Genomic DNA, 14,154 nt, shown 5'->3' on the forward strand with positions numbered 1-14,154 from the left:
TAGTGCGTTCGAGCTGACTCGGGTGCGGACGGGCTAAAACCTAACCATAACCCTAACCCTAACCCTAACCTTAGACCCTAATTCCTAATCTTAACCTCAGACCCTAATCCTTAAACCCTAAACCTTAAACCCTAATCCCTAAACCCTAAACTCTACCTAACCTTAATCCCTAATCCCTAAACCTAAACCCTAAAAACTAAAACCTAACCCTAAACCCTAAAACCTAATCCCTAAAATCTAAACCCTACCTAACCCCAGAACCTAATACCTAAACCTAAACCCTAAACCTAAAACCTAAACCCTAACCCTAAACCCCAATCCCTAAACCTTAAACTCTAAATCTAATCCCAAAACCGTAAAGGCTTAAACCCTAAATCCAAACCCTAAACTGTAAACGCTAAACCCTAATCCCTAAACCATAAGTGTGAGACTCGTATCCTAGCCTGTACCATTTCATAGGCTCCTGCAGTCCTCCCGGTCGAATTTCGGCGACCTGCGATGCGTAGATAGCATTTGCATGTGACTTTGAGTGTCATCCTGTAATTTCGAGTCGGCTTGACCTAAGACCTATGTCATTGCGACCGCATCGTCGCTGTGGTTCCAACGCCGCGTCTCGTATGACAATCCGAGATGTACATCAAAAGATGTAGGCCACGCTTTATTTGAACCTTAATCGCATTTGTGGGACCCACCTATGGCATGGCACGCCACCCTATGCATGCATGACATCATCACCCTCATAATTTCCTGCCCACCTATAGCTAGTCTAGACCCCTAGCCACCTATAACTAGTCTAGACCCCTAACCCCCTCCCTTACATTCATTATGACATGCATTTATTACCCTCTCTCTCTCTCTTATCTCTCTCCCTCCCTCTTTTTTTCTTATTTCCTAGCAAGAGAGAGAGCTTCCAACGTCCATTAGAGCTCTCCATTTCCAACCCTTTTTGCAAGCTCTCCACCCCTAAATCCAACCCTCTAAAATCAATCTCAACCATTGAATTTTGTTCCTTTGGAGCTCTAGATCACATTGGTGGAAGAAGGAGTCCAAGATCTAAGGTGGGTGCTTCTCTCTCTCTCTTTTTCTCTTATTATTTTGGTATGATAATGTGGCCGTGTGGCCCATCTGGATGTACCCCACCTTGATGTATGTGATGTCCAAGCCGTCCACCAAATGGACCCTACGGCCGTCCAAGCCATGTGGGCCCCACTTAACGGCAATTGGAAAACATAAATATAAGATTGACCCAAATCAAGTGGGCCATTTCCATGTGGACCCCACACGTGGGACCCACCTTGAACAATACGTGCACACGGTCCGTCCAGCGTCCCTGGACGCTGGACGTTTTTCACGAGTATGAGCAATGCACTCTCTGCCAAAAAAAAAAAGGAGAGGGGGGAGAACTTTTGGGGCAGGCTACTTATGTAGGCCTCACCTTGATGTAAAAATCGAATCCACACCATCCATTTCATTTCCAAACCAATTTTAGGCGTTGAGCCAAAGAATGAATCCAATCCGATTTTTTGGCGGGCCCCGGCAGGGGAAACAACTTTTTTTTTACCTTTAAGATCCATTAGGACCCACCTTGATGTCCCTACCCGCCAAAAACATACTGCATAGCGGACTCGTTTGATCCGTCTTAGGCCATGGAATCCAATAGACGGAGTGGATTCTCAAGACACGGGCCCCACATATGAAAAACTCGAGAAAAAAAATAATAATAATAATAACCACAAGGACACGCTGCTGACAGCAGCAGCGTGGGCGGGTGCTGCTGGCGGACGGACAGGCTGACCTCACGGCCTTAGCTATGGGCCCCACCGTGATGCTTTTCGACCATCAGCACTATAAATTTGATGGGTCCCCACAAACCAGGCGTCCATCTCAAAAATCAGCCTTATACGGGACTCAGGCGGGCCACACCATTTAAAATCATGTGAAAACATGCCTAAACATATAAAATCATTTGGTGGGGCCTACCTGAGTTTTGGATGTGATTGAAACTGGGTTTGGACCTCTAATTTTATGGGACACATATAATGGATGGAGTAGATCTGGTTAATGTGGGTCCCACCTAGGATAAAAGAAAAAAAAATATATGCATGCATGTACCTTGACGTCCAGACTCTCTGGACGTCCAATCGTTAAGTAGGGAGGGTCCCATTGGCCCCAATTGTGGACCCTACCATGATGTATGTTCTACATCCATGCCATTCATTTAATAGGTCCCCTTTTTTGATACGTTGGTTCCAAAAATCAGTTATAAAAAGTTCTCGTATGGCTCACACCATCACCTTTCATGCGGTCGTATGTCAAGCCACATGGAATCAACTGCTGGGGTCCACATGCAGCTTGGATCCACCTGAAACTCGGTTTGGAACCTTAAATTGGTGGGACACACATAATGAATGGGTTGGATTTGTGAACTACATCATGGTGGACCCCAGGACCACATAACCGTACCAAAAGTTTGGTGGACAAATAAACATTACAGTGGCTTAGTCCACGTGACCTTATAAAGAGGTTGTATGGCAAGTAAACATTGCAGTGGGCCCCTGGCCCATGTGACTTTATCAACAGATTGGATGCAAGTAAATGTTGTAGTGGGTCCCAATGTCGTGTGACCCTATCAACAGGTTAAAATAATAATAATAATAATAAAATAAATAAATATTGTAGTGGGCCCCAGGTCTATATGACCTTATCAACAGGTTGGATGCAAATAAATATTACAGTGGCCCAGGTTGGATGCAAATAAATATTATAGCGGGCCCTAGGCCCATGTGACCCTATCACCAGACCAGTTTGGATGGAAAATAAACATCATGTTGGCCCCAGTTTGGATGGACAGTATGTTGGACCCTAGGATGGGTGGAAAATAAACATTTTGGTGGGTCTTACTTAAGACCCATTTGTGTATGTGTTGTGTCCACAATTGTGGACCTCCATAACGGAATATGTGACTTATCTATGCCTTCCATCCCTATGGGACTCACCACGATGCATGTGTTTCATCCAATCGTCCAACCATTTTTGGAAAATGATTTTAAGGTTTATGATGAAAATAATACAGATTTATTTATCAAGTGAACCATAGTGCATGGTGAGGATTGAATGGCTATCTTTGAAATCTTGAGACCTTATGATTAGATTAGATGGGAAATAAATATTATGGCGGGCCTTGAAAATTTTAGTAGTGAAAATCATTATCACCACTTATATTTGAGTGTGGCCCATTTGATATACATGGGGCCCATTGGTGTGGCCCATTTGATGTATGTATGACCATGTTATGAGGCCTACTTTGATGTATGTTGTGGCCCATTTGTCAGGCCCACTTTGATGTATTTTTATCCACGCCATCCAGGGTAGGCACCCCATAATGATATATATCAGGGCTCATGGGTCGAGGCCCATTAGTGCTGCCTATTTGATACAACCCACTTGATGTGTACGAGGCCCATTAGTGCGGCCCATTGATGCAAGGCCTATTGTGACATGTATTGGGCCCATGACGTGTGACCCATTTGATGCGTATAAGACCCATGGGTAGGGCCCACATATTATGTATTTGAAGCCCATGAGCAGGGCCCACCTGAGGTTTATATATGGGCCCCATTAATGTGGCCCACTTATATTTGAGGCCCACGGGTTGCGGCCCATGGGTCGTGGGCCATTGTGATGTATACTCGACCCATACGTCGTGGCCCATTGAGATGTGTTTCCGACCCATTTAGTGAGGCCATTGTGAAATATTCCTACTCATGTGATGAGGCCCATCGAGATGTATTTCTGGCTCATTGATGCGGCCCAATGATGCGACCCACCGTGATGTGCATATTAGGCTAATGGTGCGGCCCAGTGTATCGACCCACGGTGATGCGTAGGCCCACGTGCTGCGTGTGTAAGGCCCACCTGTGATGACTATTTGAGGCCACCTGTCGGATATTTGGGCCCACCTTATGTTTGACTCTACATGGGCCACTACTTGGGAGCAATGTTGGTTAAATGTCCACTTTGATGGGCGATGATGGTTGAATGTTCATATTGTGACCTTCCCATAGGCCATGTTCGACCAATCAACGAGGCTGATTATTGACCGATTCTGATTAACGTGACTGATTTGCTGATTCTGATTATCGACTGCCGATTATGATTGTTGTGGTTGATTGGCCGATTATCGATTAAGGCCAATCATCGTGGCCGATTGTGGATTCCGATTGTGATGTATATTTTGCCCATAGGTTGAGGCCCACTATGATGTATAAAGGCCCATGGACGTGGGCCATTGTGATGTATATGTAGCCCATGTGATGCGTATTAGCCCCATGTGACGCGGCCCATTATGATTGTACGAAGCCCATTGTGGTGTGTTTGAGGGCTAGGCTATGGAGCCATTGTGATGTATGTTAGGCCCATGTGAAAGGCCCATCGTGTTATGTATTAAGCTCTTGAGTAAGGCCCATGGTGTTCTATATTTGGCCCTTGTGTGAGGTCATGGGTCCACTATATGTTAGGATCCATGAGGGCCATTCCTTGGGGGGCAATGTTGGTTAAATGTCCACATTGTCGGGGTCGATTGTCGATGCCGGTTGCTGATACCGATTATGAGTATGTGACAGCATAGCATCATGATACATGCCCATACGCATCATCTGCATGTTTGTTATGAGATGTGGTTGATCATTGCATATGTCATTGAGCATGTTGTTATGAGACTCCCTGATAGGCGGAGGTTATCTTACTTGAGCACGCAGTATGTACAAGATTGATGCATGACTGGATTGTATGACTCATGCATCTCGCATTATGATTACTGTACGCCCTAGCGACACCAGGGCCGTAGCCTCCACAGGCGTATCGTGGATGGCCAAATGGGACACCAGAAATATTTTGTTCTAGCATACGGGCGCCATAGATGTCCCTGGGTGAAAATCCCTAAACCTCCGTGGCCAGGAGACGCCCCAACGTCGAGACCGAGTGGATGCATGAGCGCCCGAGTGCCGAATACCAGGAGGCCGCGTCTCCCACTGTGTTGTGGTCGGTTGGGAGGGGGTGTGGCCTTACTCGCCCGAGGGTAGGGGGCAATACTAGGCTGAGTTTGACCAGCTCGTGAATGGGTCCGCTATCGACGTGCCGGATAGGTATTGGCAGACTATTGGCAAGGCGGATAGTGAGGTTTCTTATGCTCACTTGGACTGTACGGCTGGGAGAGCGGCAGTGCCATTTGGAGTGTACTAAACCTCGGTGACGATCCCAGAGATGAACTGTACTGATATGTGGATTTAGTGAGTAGGAGTTGCATACTCATTCATGCATTCATTCATTCACTATCTACTCGAGTTGGTGGTACGCAACTAGTTGTTACGTGTGCCTTCGCAATGACAAGGATTTCGGTTGGGGCACGCGACTAACCTGAGATCAGGAGTTTACCACATTGAGTCTGACTATCCAAATTTAGGTATGGGACTGGTTTGGATAGAAGTCCCTTGTGATGAACCCCATAGCCTGCGATACTACGTACTACCATCTCGACTTCACACTCCAGCATGTTCGTTCCATTCGCACCACATATTGCATTACATCCGCGGCATACGACATCTTGGGTTACTGTGCTTCTGCATTTATATGGTCTAGATATGGTTGACGTATTTGTGAACACATAAGGAATTATATACCCCATTGCATTCTCGGCATTTGATATTTGGCTCTTTATGACTCCTCGTTTGCATAGCTGTTATATATTGCGTATTCTGATATTGATTGGCTCATAGACTTATTTGTATTTTCGCTTACTCTGTTATCGTATGATCTATGATCTTGTGAGTATTTCTGTTTACTCTGATAATTCCTGCTCTTGTCAGTATTTCTGCTTATTCAGATAATTCATGATCTTGCTAGTATCTTAGCTTATTCCGATATTGTACGATTTATGGATTATCGGTATTTTCAGTTTGTATGATAATAGCATTGTATTGAATACTTGACACTTACCTTGTGCACACACTTACACCACCCTCTAAGCTTTCTATAAGCTTATGCATGATAGATGCGTGCAGATGATGATAGGTTGCAGCAGTGTTGAGCTTGGAGCGTGTAGCAGTCCTCTGGAGCTTGATTTTTTTATTTATGTATTTTCCTTTCAGTATTGTACTCAAATGATTATTAGTGGATATGTGATGATGATGTTGCCTTTGTGAATTGGGTAATCTTGTGGTTATGCTTATTATGAGTTAAATGTAAAAAAAAAATAAAAAAATCCTCCTTGTAGGATCCCAGGATCGGAATCTGGCGTATGAACGCTAGGAGCCGAGAATGGGGTACTACGGAGGCTGTCGCACCAGATTCGGCGATCGGGATTCCTATGAATCCGATTTTCGGGTTTGGGGTGTGACAATAAGACCTAAACGGCTAAACCTAAACCCTAAACCCTAAACCCTAAATCCTAAATATTAAATTGCTAATGTGTTTTATTTATTTGAATTAAACAATTAGGGGTTAATTTTTGTGAATTATGGTTTACATTACTTTTTACTTATCTTATTATTGTGCGTTAGATAGTTAGCTTAATATGTATGGGTTACATTACTTTTTGCCTAGCTTATTTAACTTATTATTGTGACTTGTGAGTTAGATAATTAATTGCCCATTTGAGGATATATATATATATATATATATATATATCTATATATATATATATATATATATATATATATATATATATATATATATATATATATATATATATATATATATATATAGAGTATTTTTAGTGGCATAGAAATCGCTCAAATTATCCCATTTTGGACAGTTTAAGATTAGATAGTATTCTTTCTTAGAACCTGTTTAAATGTTCATGCCTGATCTGTGCTTTATCTCTCCATTTATTTCTGGATATGTTTCTTCCTTTTAATTTCTCATGTCAAATATATTCACATTGCTTAGATATTTGACATCGAAATGTAATGGAAGATCAACTTATCTAAAGAGATATGAGAAGATGGTGCCGGATTTTCGGCATGGACGTTTAAATGGGAATACAAAAATATTAAAATCTATCCAACCTTAGATAGGTGACTAATTTAGGGTTTAGTATAAACCTTTAAGGCATTAGAGTACTAATGCTAATCTGATTTAGTATCTTTCAATTAGTAGATGGCTAGTGAAGAAATTTCCAATACCCTCAGCGGTTTGTCAGTCACATTGCCGATGATCTTGGATGATGAATGATTAGGTCTAGAAGATGAAGATGTGCCCATTGATATTAGTACCTTACAGTCACAGATTTCAGGAAAAAGCAAAAAAAGATTGTAGTGTGGGAAGATTTTGAAGAAATAATCCTGAAAAACGGCATAGTGAAAATACAATGCAAGTACTGCAAGACTCAATGTGCTAAACAAGTAGATGGGTCGACCACAACTCTGAAGAAACACATTTTGAACTATCATAAAAAAATGAGAATACAAACCTCGGGACAATAGACACTTTCATTTACCCAATCTTTAGTGGGTCTGTTGTAAGGTACATTGTCCATCTATAAGTATAATAGAGACCATGTGAATGAGTTGACGGCTAGATTTATTATTACTAATAAAAGACCACTTCAGATGGTAGAGAATTATTCTTTTGTCGAATTAGCTGGAGGCTTTAACCCTATATATGAGGAAGTCTCCCCTACAACAATAAAGAGAGAATGCATGAAGATGTATGTAAGCGAGAAGCTCAAGTTGAAAGGACAGTTGAAATCAGTTTCCCAAATCACCCTGCCCACTACATTGATGTTGAAGGAGGCTCTACAAAAGAGTTATAAAATTTCATTATCTTGTGCCTCCTCACACTATATTGATGATTTTAGATCGCATTTACAGATGTCTTGTGGAGTGGGGCATTGAGAATAAAATCTCTTTAATAAATTTAGACAATGCCTCTGCAAACAATAGTATGATAACGAATTTGCGGAACCAGTTTAGGGTCACCGGTGACTTGTATTTAGTGAAAAAATATTTCATGTTCGGTGTTGTGCCTACATTCTAAACTTGATTATATAAGATGACCTCAAAACAATTGAGCCAATGATCGAGAACATAAGAGAGAGTGTGAAGTACATATGAGAGTCACCTTCACGATTAAATACATGGAATGAGATTGCGAAACCGTTGAATTTATCATATCAGAGAATGATGAAGCTAGATGTCATGACACGTTGGAATTCAACTTACGAAATGTTGGAATTAGTAATAGCTTTCAGAGATGCATTCTCTCACTATGCGGAGAGTGATAGTGCGTATATGTGGTTGCCTTGTGACGATGATTGGAGAAGAGCTGAAACAATCGCAAGTTCCTTTTAGTTTTCTACGACACAACAAAGAAATTTTCAGGAAGTAAGTATCTAATAACAAATATATTTCTGTTAGAATATTGAAGAGTAAAAGATATTTTGTACATAAGCTATAGTGGACTAGACTTTTTACAATTAATGATTATGGGTATGCAGTTAAAGTTTGAAAGTATTGGTCAGAGTGCAGTTTGGTAATAACTGTTACAGATGTTCTTAATCCTCGATAAAAAATATTCATGGTTATATTCATCTTTAATAAGTTGTATGGTGAGAAGAATGCCATTGAGGTCGATAATGAAAAGGAAAGCTTACAATATCCTTAGGGGGAGGGGGGGTTGAATAAGACAATGCTAAATAATCGAAACAAGTGTTGAATCTGTAAATAAAACAAAGATTTCAATTGTTTAAGTATTGAAACCTTGATTCCAAATAATTCGTAGGACAACCTTTACTTAAAGTTTTAGACAGGACAACCTTATTTCATGAATTTCTTTAAAATCAAAACATCAAACTTGCAAGAGTAAATTAAAGTATTACAACATTCATCACTCAACTAAAATTAAATACATTCAATCCATCACAACTAGAAATAAAGTATTCACCACATTACACAAAGAATTATAGTGGTTCGGTGCTTTAAAAATAGCCACACCTACTCTACTCCCAAAATTACTTCCCTCGTAGTTTTGGCTTTTACTATGAAAAGGTTTTCATAGGGTCACCTTAAAACCTGATACAATTCCTTGTGATTTTCACGAGCTATCATAATAAAAACTCAAACTGAGATTTTAACAGGCTATCTCAGACAAAGAAGTTATAAATATCGTCTAATAGCTTGCTAATAACTTGAGCTTCTTTCTCTTTTGCAGAAGAATTCTGATAATGAACTTGAGTAATTCGGAATGAGAGATGAACTCAATTTATAGGCAAAGAAGTTAGAACTTCGTCTAGCCCGAGTTAGGCTTCGACTAGCCCAAGTTCAGCGAATTTGGTTTGACAGATTTTGGATTGTGCGAGATAAGAATTATCCAAAACTCGGCTAGCCTGAGGTCAACTTTGGCTGGCCAAATAACACAATTAGGCTAGCCAAATTTGACCTTCGGCTGGCTGAATTCTCTTAAATTTCAAAAGTTGATGCTGTTGGAATTTGACTCGAACTTTCTCGGGCTAGCCGAATTTCAAGCTCAGGCTAACTGAACCAAAATTCGAGCTAACCGAATTTGTAACAAAAAATTGTTATTACTTCGGGCTTAAAGTTGGGCTGGCCGAACCAAAAGTTAGGCTGACCAAATTCTAGGCAAAACAAGTGAAAAAACCCATATTTAAACAATTTGGAAAGTACCTAATCGTAAGGTCTTTCTAGGGTTTTATACTACCTGAGATATATCAAATATCTGATTCTTCTTTGACCTGAACTTAGTCTCGGATTCATCTTGAATTTGAGCTCGATCTTTTCTTTAACATTAGCCAATCTTGAACTTGATCTTCTCTTGAACATAGATCGATCTTGAAGATCTACCATAAAGTGGTTTTGTCTTTATGAAATTTGACAACTTATGTGTGATCAACATCTTAGCACTTATAGATAAGATTTGTGATGCAGTTGATGATTTGTACAATTTATATGCACAAACTTTGGACACCTTAAAAGACAATACTGCAGCCGCATGCCTAACTCATGAAGTGGGTTCTAGTTCTACTATTAATGAATAATGAAACACGATCGAAGATTTCATGCCTTTCATAGCACAAGTTGAGATTCAAACGCAGATAACCTAAACAAAACTTGACCACTATCTTAAGGAGCCACTTGTAAATAGAGGTGTACATGAACCAAGCTAGCGCGGTTAGCTCGCTTGACTCGACTCAAAAAAGCTCAATTCGAAGCTGAGTTTGAGCTGAGTCGAGCTAATTTTTTGAGCTCGAAAATGAGTTCGAGCTGACCCCAGCTCGACTCAACTCGAATTGAACCCAGCTCGAATCGAACTCGGATCAAACCAGTTAGGTGACTTGGTTACTTTAATATTGATGTTGCTCAACAAGTGTTTAATGAAATGACTCAACGAAGTGTGGCTGGTGGCAAGGAAGGTATGTATATGAAACCAATACCCATTTTTTCTTGATTTTTATGTTGCTTAGAAGGTGTTTGATAAAAAACCTGTAAAGCCATTGCTGCTATCTCAAATACAGTGAGATTTTAAAGGTGCAGTCTAGGTGTTTGTGAAAATGGTGCACAGGCGAGCTCGGCTCGAACTAGGGCCGAACTGGCCCGAGCTGCTGACTGAACTGAGCTGAGCTGGCCAGTCAGGCTCGAGGACCGAGCCGAGCCAAGTTCGAGCTGAGGTCAGCTAGTGGCCGAGCCGAGTCGAGCTGAGGTTAGCTTAACTTGGTTCGACTCGATGTACACCCCTACTTGTAAAGAACAAAGGCGAAGAATTTGATGTTTTAGATTGGTGGAAGTCGAAATATCGTGATTCACAGTATCATGTTCTCTCATTAATGACACGAGACATATTATCAATTTTAATTTCAACCATGACGTCAGAATCTACTTTTAGTATAAGGAATAGGGTTGTGAATAAGTATTGAAGCTTACTTACACTGGAATCAGTTGAAGCACTCATTTGTACACAAGATTGGCTGCGTCCGATCTAGGGGAAAGAGAACTCTATTGATGAGGAGTTCGAGGAAGAGAAGAGTGAGAAGCAAGATGAGACAGTACCTACAACAATTGCATGAAGCAGGATAAGACATTGCTTTCTATTTCTCTTGCATTTGCTTACAACATGATTTTAACAATTATTTTTTTGGACTTAAATTGTAATATTTGATTGGTGGATGGATATTTTCTCTTTTCATATATGATATTAAATTGGTTAATGTTGCTTAAAACTCACATGAAGCTCACATGGTTGTCTGATTGTGTTTATTTATCTTCATTTCTTAATTATTTATGTTGCTTTAACCTAACCAAATATTTTTCTTTCAAAATACACACCTATAAATATGTCATCGAAAGATGATCCATCGGCATATATTTAAGATTATGGAGCCCAAGTCTACTCTCAGGATGGAAAGATAAAGTTACAATGCAAGTTGTGTGGAAAAAAATTTGTAAACAAAATAAATCGGTTGAAATTACATATGACGTCGGGGAGAAGACATTGCCCCATGTAGTAAAGATCCTCAGGAAGTCCAGAATTTATTTTGAGACATCTCGACTCAAATACAAAGGCTTTCTCCACCCCTTCCCCTACAATTGCAACCAATACAACCGGTCACATAAGATATAAAAGTAGGCCTATTATAATTGAAGAAGGGTTAAGCAGAGGAACTGCCTCCACAGTTAGTAGAGAAGAACAAGAAAGACTATTAAAGAAATAAGAAGAATAAGATTATAAAGATGTCATAAAAGAAAACTTGAAAATGACATACAGGACTAGACAACAACATCAATCCCCTCTAAGACAATATGATGCCGAAGCAGGCACGAGTACGGGACAAAAGCCAATTGATAAATCATTAAAGTTTCTTAAAAGTCTCGCAGCATTCTATAGGATGTTGGGAATCACATATAAATCGGATTATAAAAAGAGACTGAAAAAACTTGTTGAATTTATGAATGAGGACAATGAAAATGTATCTTCATTATTCGATTCAGCAAAGTTAAACAACCATCTTTTGGACACCTCCAGCTCGGAGTCAGCCTAGAGTTCTCCTGCGGTTGAAGCCGTAAAAAAGATAACCAAATGATGATTCTAATGATGAAGGTGGAAGAGAGGGTTACTATTATGGACAAGATTACTCAGGTTATACGCCACAAAGGCATTCATCATAAAGGATATTGAATGAACGAAATGTTTATTAATTTGTATATAGACGTAGTTTATTTACTTTTGATTTTTGACGATATTTATTTACTTTGTTCGTTTTATGAATATGATTTATTAACTTTTGATTTTAAAGAAGACCCCTCTGAGTGCTTTTAAGCGACGTCTATATTTTGAACATAGTATGGACACCCCAAGGCTAGAATTTTAAACTTGGGATCAACCATCGAGTCAAGTGTTTGATCCCAAGCCCTTATGGCCTCGCCATAGTAACCCAGCCCAAGGATCTGATCTAACTTAGTGCTAACTCAATCCCCAAGGTTAGATTTTCAAGCTTGGGCTCAGCGCTCGGGTCAGATGTTTGACCCCAAGCCCTTGCGGCCTTGCCCCAATAACTTAGCTCAGTGACTCGATCCGACTCCGTATTTCTGACTAGGTCAGACTCGGTTCGGATCAGTCTAGCCCATACCCGGACTCAAATTGAGTCAAGCATGCTGGACTCGATACTGAGTTGGATTGAGTTCGGGTCAAGCCTTTTTTAAAACCGGATTGAGTCGGGCCAGTCTTAACTCGGTTCGACTCGATGCCCACCTCTACTATCAGCCATAGTGTCCGTAATCGGGTAATATGCCATCATTTCATGAGATTAGGTCAAACTGTAAGTCGCTATTTTAATAAAGTTCTAAATGTAATATTGACTTTATACTCGGACTACGTCAAACAATCGTGATATGAAACTCTTCCATAAATTAGCTCTAGCCTTTACTAAAGAAACTATTTTTAGGTGAGACAATGACTAATAAATTATAATTTTCTTCTATTTAAACTCAAATTATGAAAGCCATTTATCTATATATGATTGTATCGATATAATAGATGGAACACATATATCGACATATGTTCTAGCCTTAGAGAGTGGGGTCTATTTAAATAAAAGAGGAGGTTATCTCACAGAATGTAATTGTTATTTGTGATTTTGATATAAAGTTCATATATTTGCTCACAGGATGGGAATGATCCACTTCAGATGCACATGTCTTGCACAATGCCTTGACTGTACCACATGATTGACTGAAGATTCTAAATGGTAACTCTTACAAACATTACAGAGATACTTGAGACATATTAAAAATAGAGACTAATTGACATCATGAATAACTTATTTATATTGTAGATACATTCTACGTAGTTGATGCTGCATATACTCATTGTCCCAGATTTCTAGCACTGTATTGCGGTGTCCTCTATCATCTAAACGAATATAGAATGGGTCGTAACCCTTTAAATAAAAAAGTATTTAACTATAAACTTGCTTAACTGTGAAATGTTATAGAGTGTTGCTTCAGAGTCGTAAAAGAAATGTTTTCAATCTTAAAGACTACTTCACAGTATCTCGTCCACATGCAAATGAAGATTGTTCTCGCATGTTGCTTGTTGCACAACTTTATCTGCACATGTGGAGACGAGGAACTGGTAGATGACGACGTCACATTAAAGGATGGCACAAAGTCAGTGTTACCGTCACCCATAGAGAAATCAACTCTTGATGAAAGTTGCATCATTTTAAACGTAATACATCATGAGAGATATGCATTGACGAAATTCTAAGACGATATCGCAGTAGGATGTAGAATGATATACATCTAGTGAGTCATCTAAATTTAAATTTGAATAAGTTTTAAATTGTAAAACTTATATACTTAGTCGATTATTTTGACATATGTTTTGGCTTCTTACTACTCTTTTGACTCAATTAAGGTATTTGTGAACATAGACAATAATATCTGTTATGGGAAAAATAGGCTGATCCATGACAGAAGGTCGGACCAACAACCAATATAAACCAATGGGCCAAACCACTCGAAGTATAATTAAGCTCAGATCCAGGATAACCATAGGTCGGCACGAATGTAGGTCGGCATGACCATAGGTCGGCGTGACCTTTAATGAGCTTCCCAGAAGAACAACTTAATAGGGTTGTTAAAC

The sequence above is a fragment of the Magnolia sinica genome, chromosome 6, assembly GCF_029962835.1.
Source record: "Magnolia sinica isolate HGM2019 chromosome 6, MsV1, whole genome shotgun sequence".
NCBI lineage: Eukaryota > Viridiplantae > Streptophyta > Magnoliopsida > Magnoliales > Magnoliaceae > Magnolia > Magnolia sinica.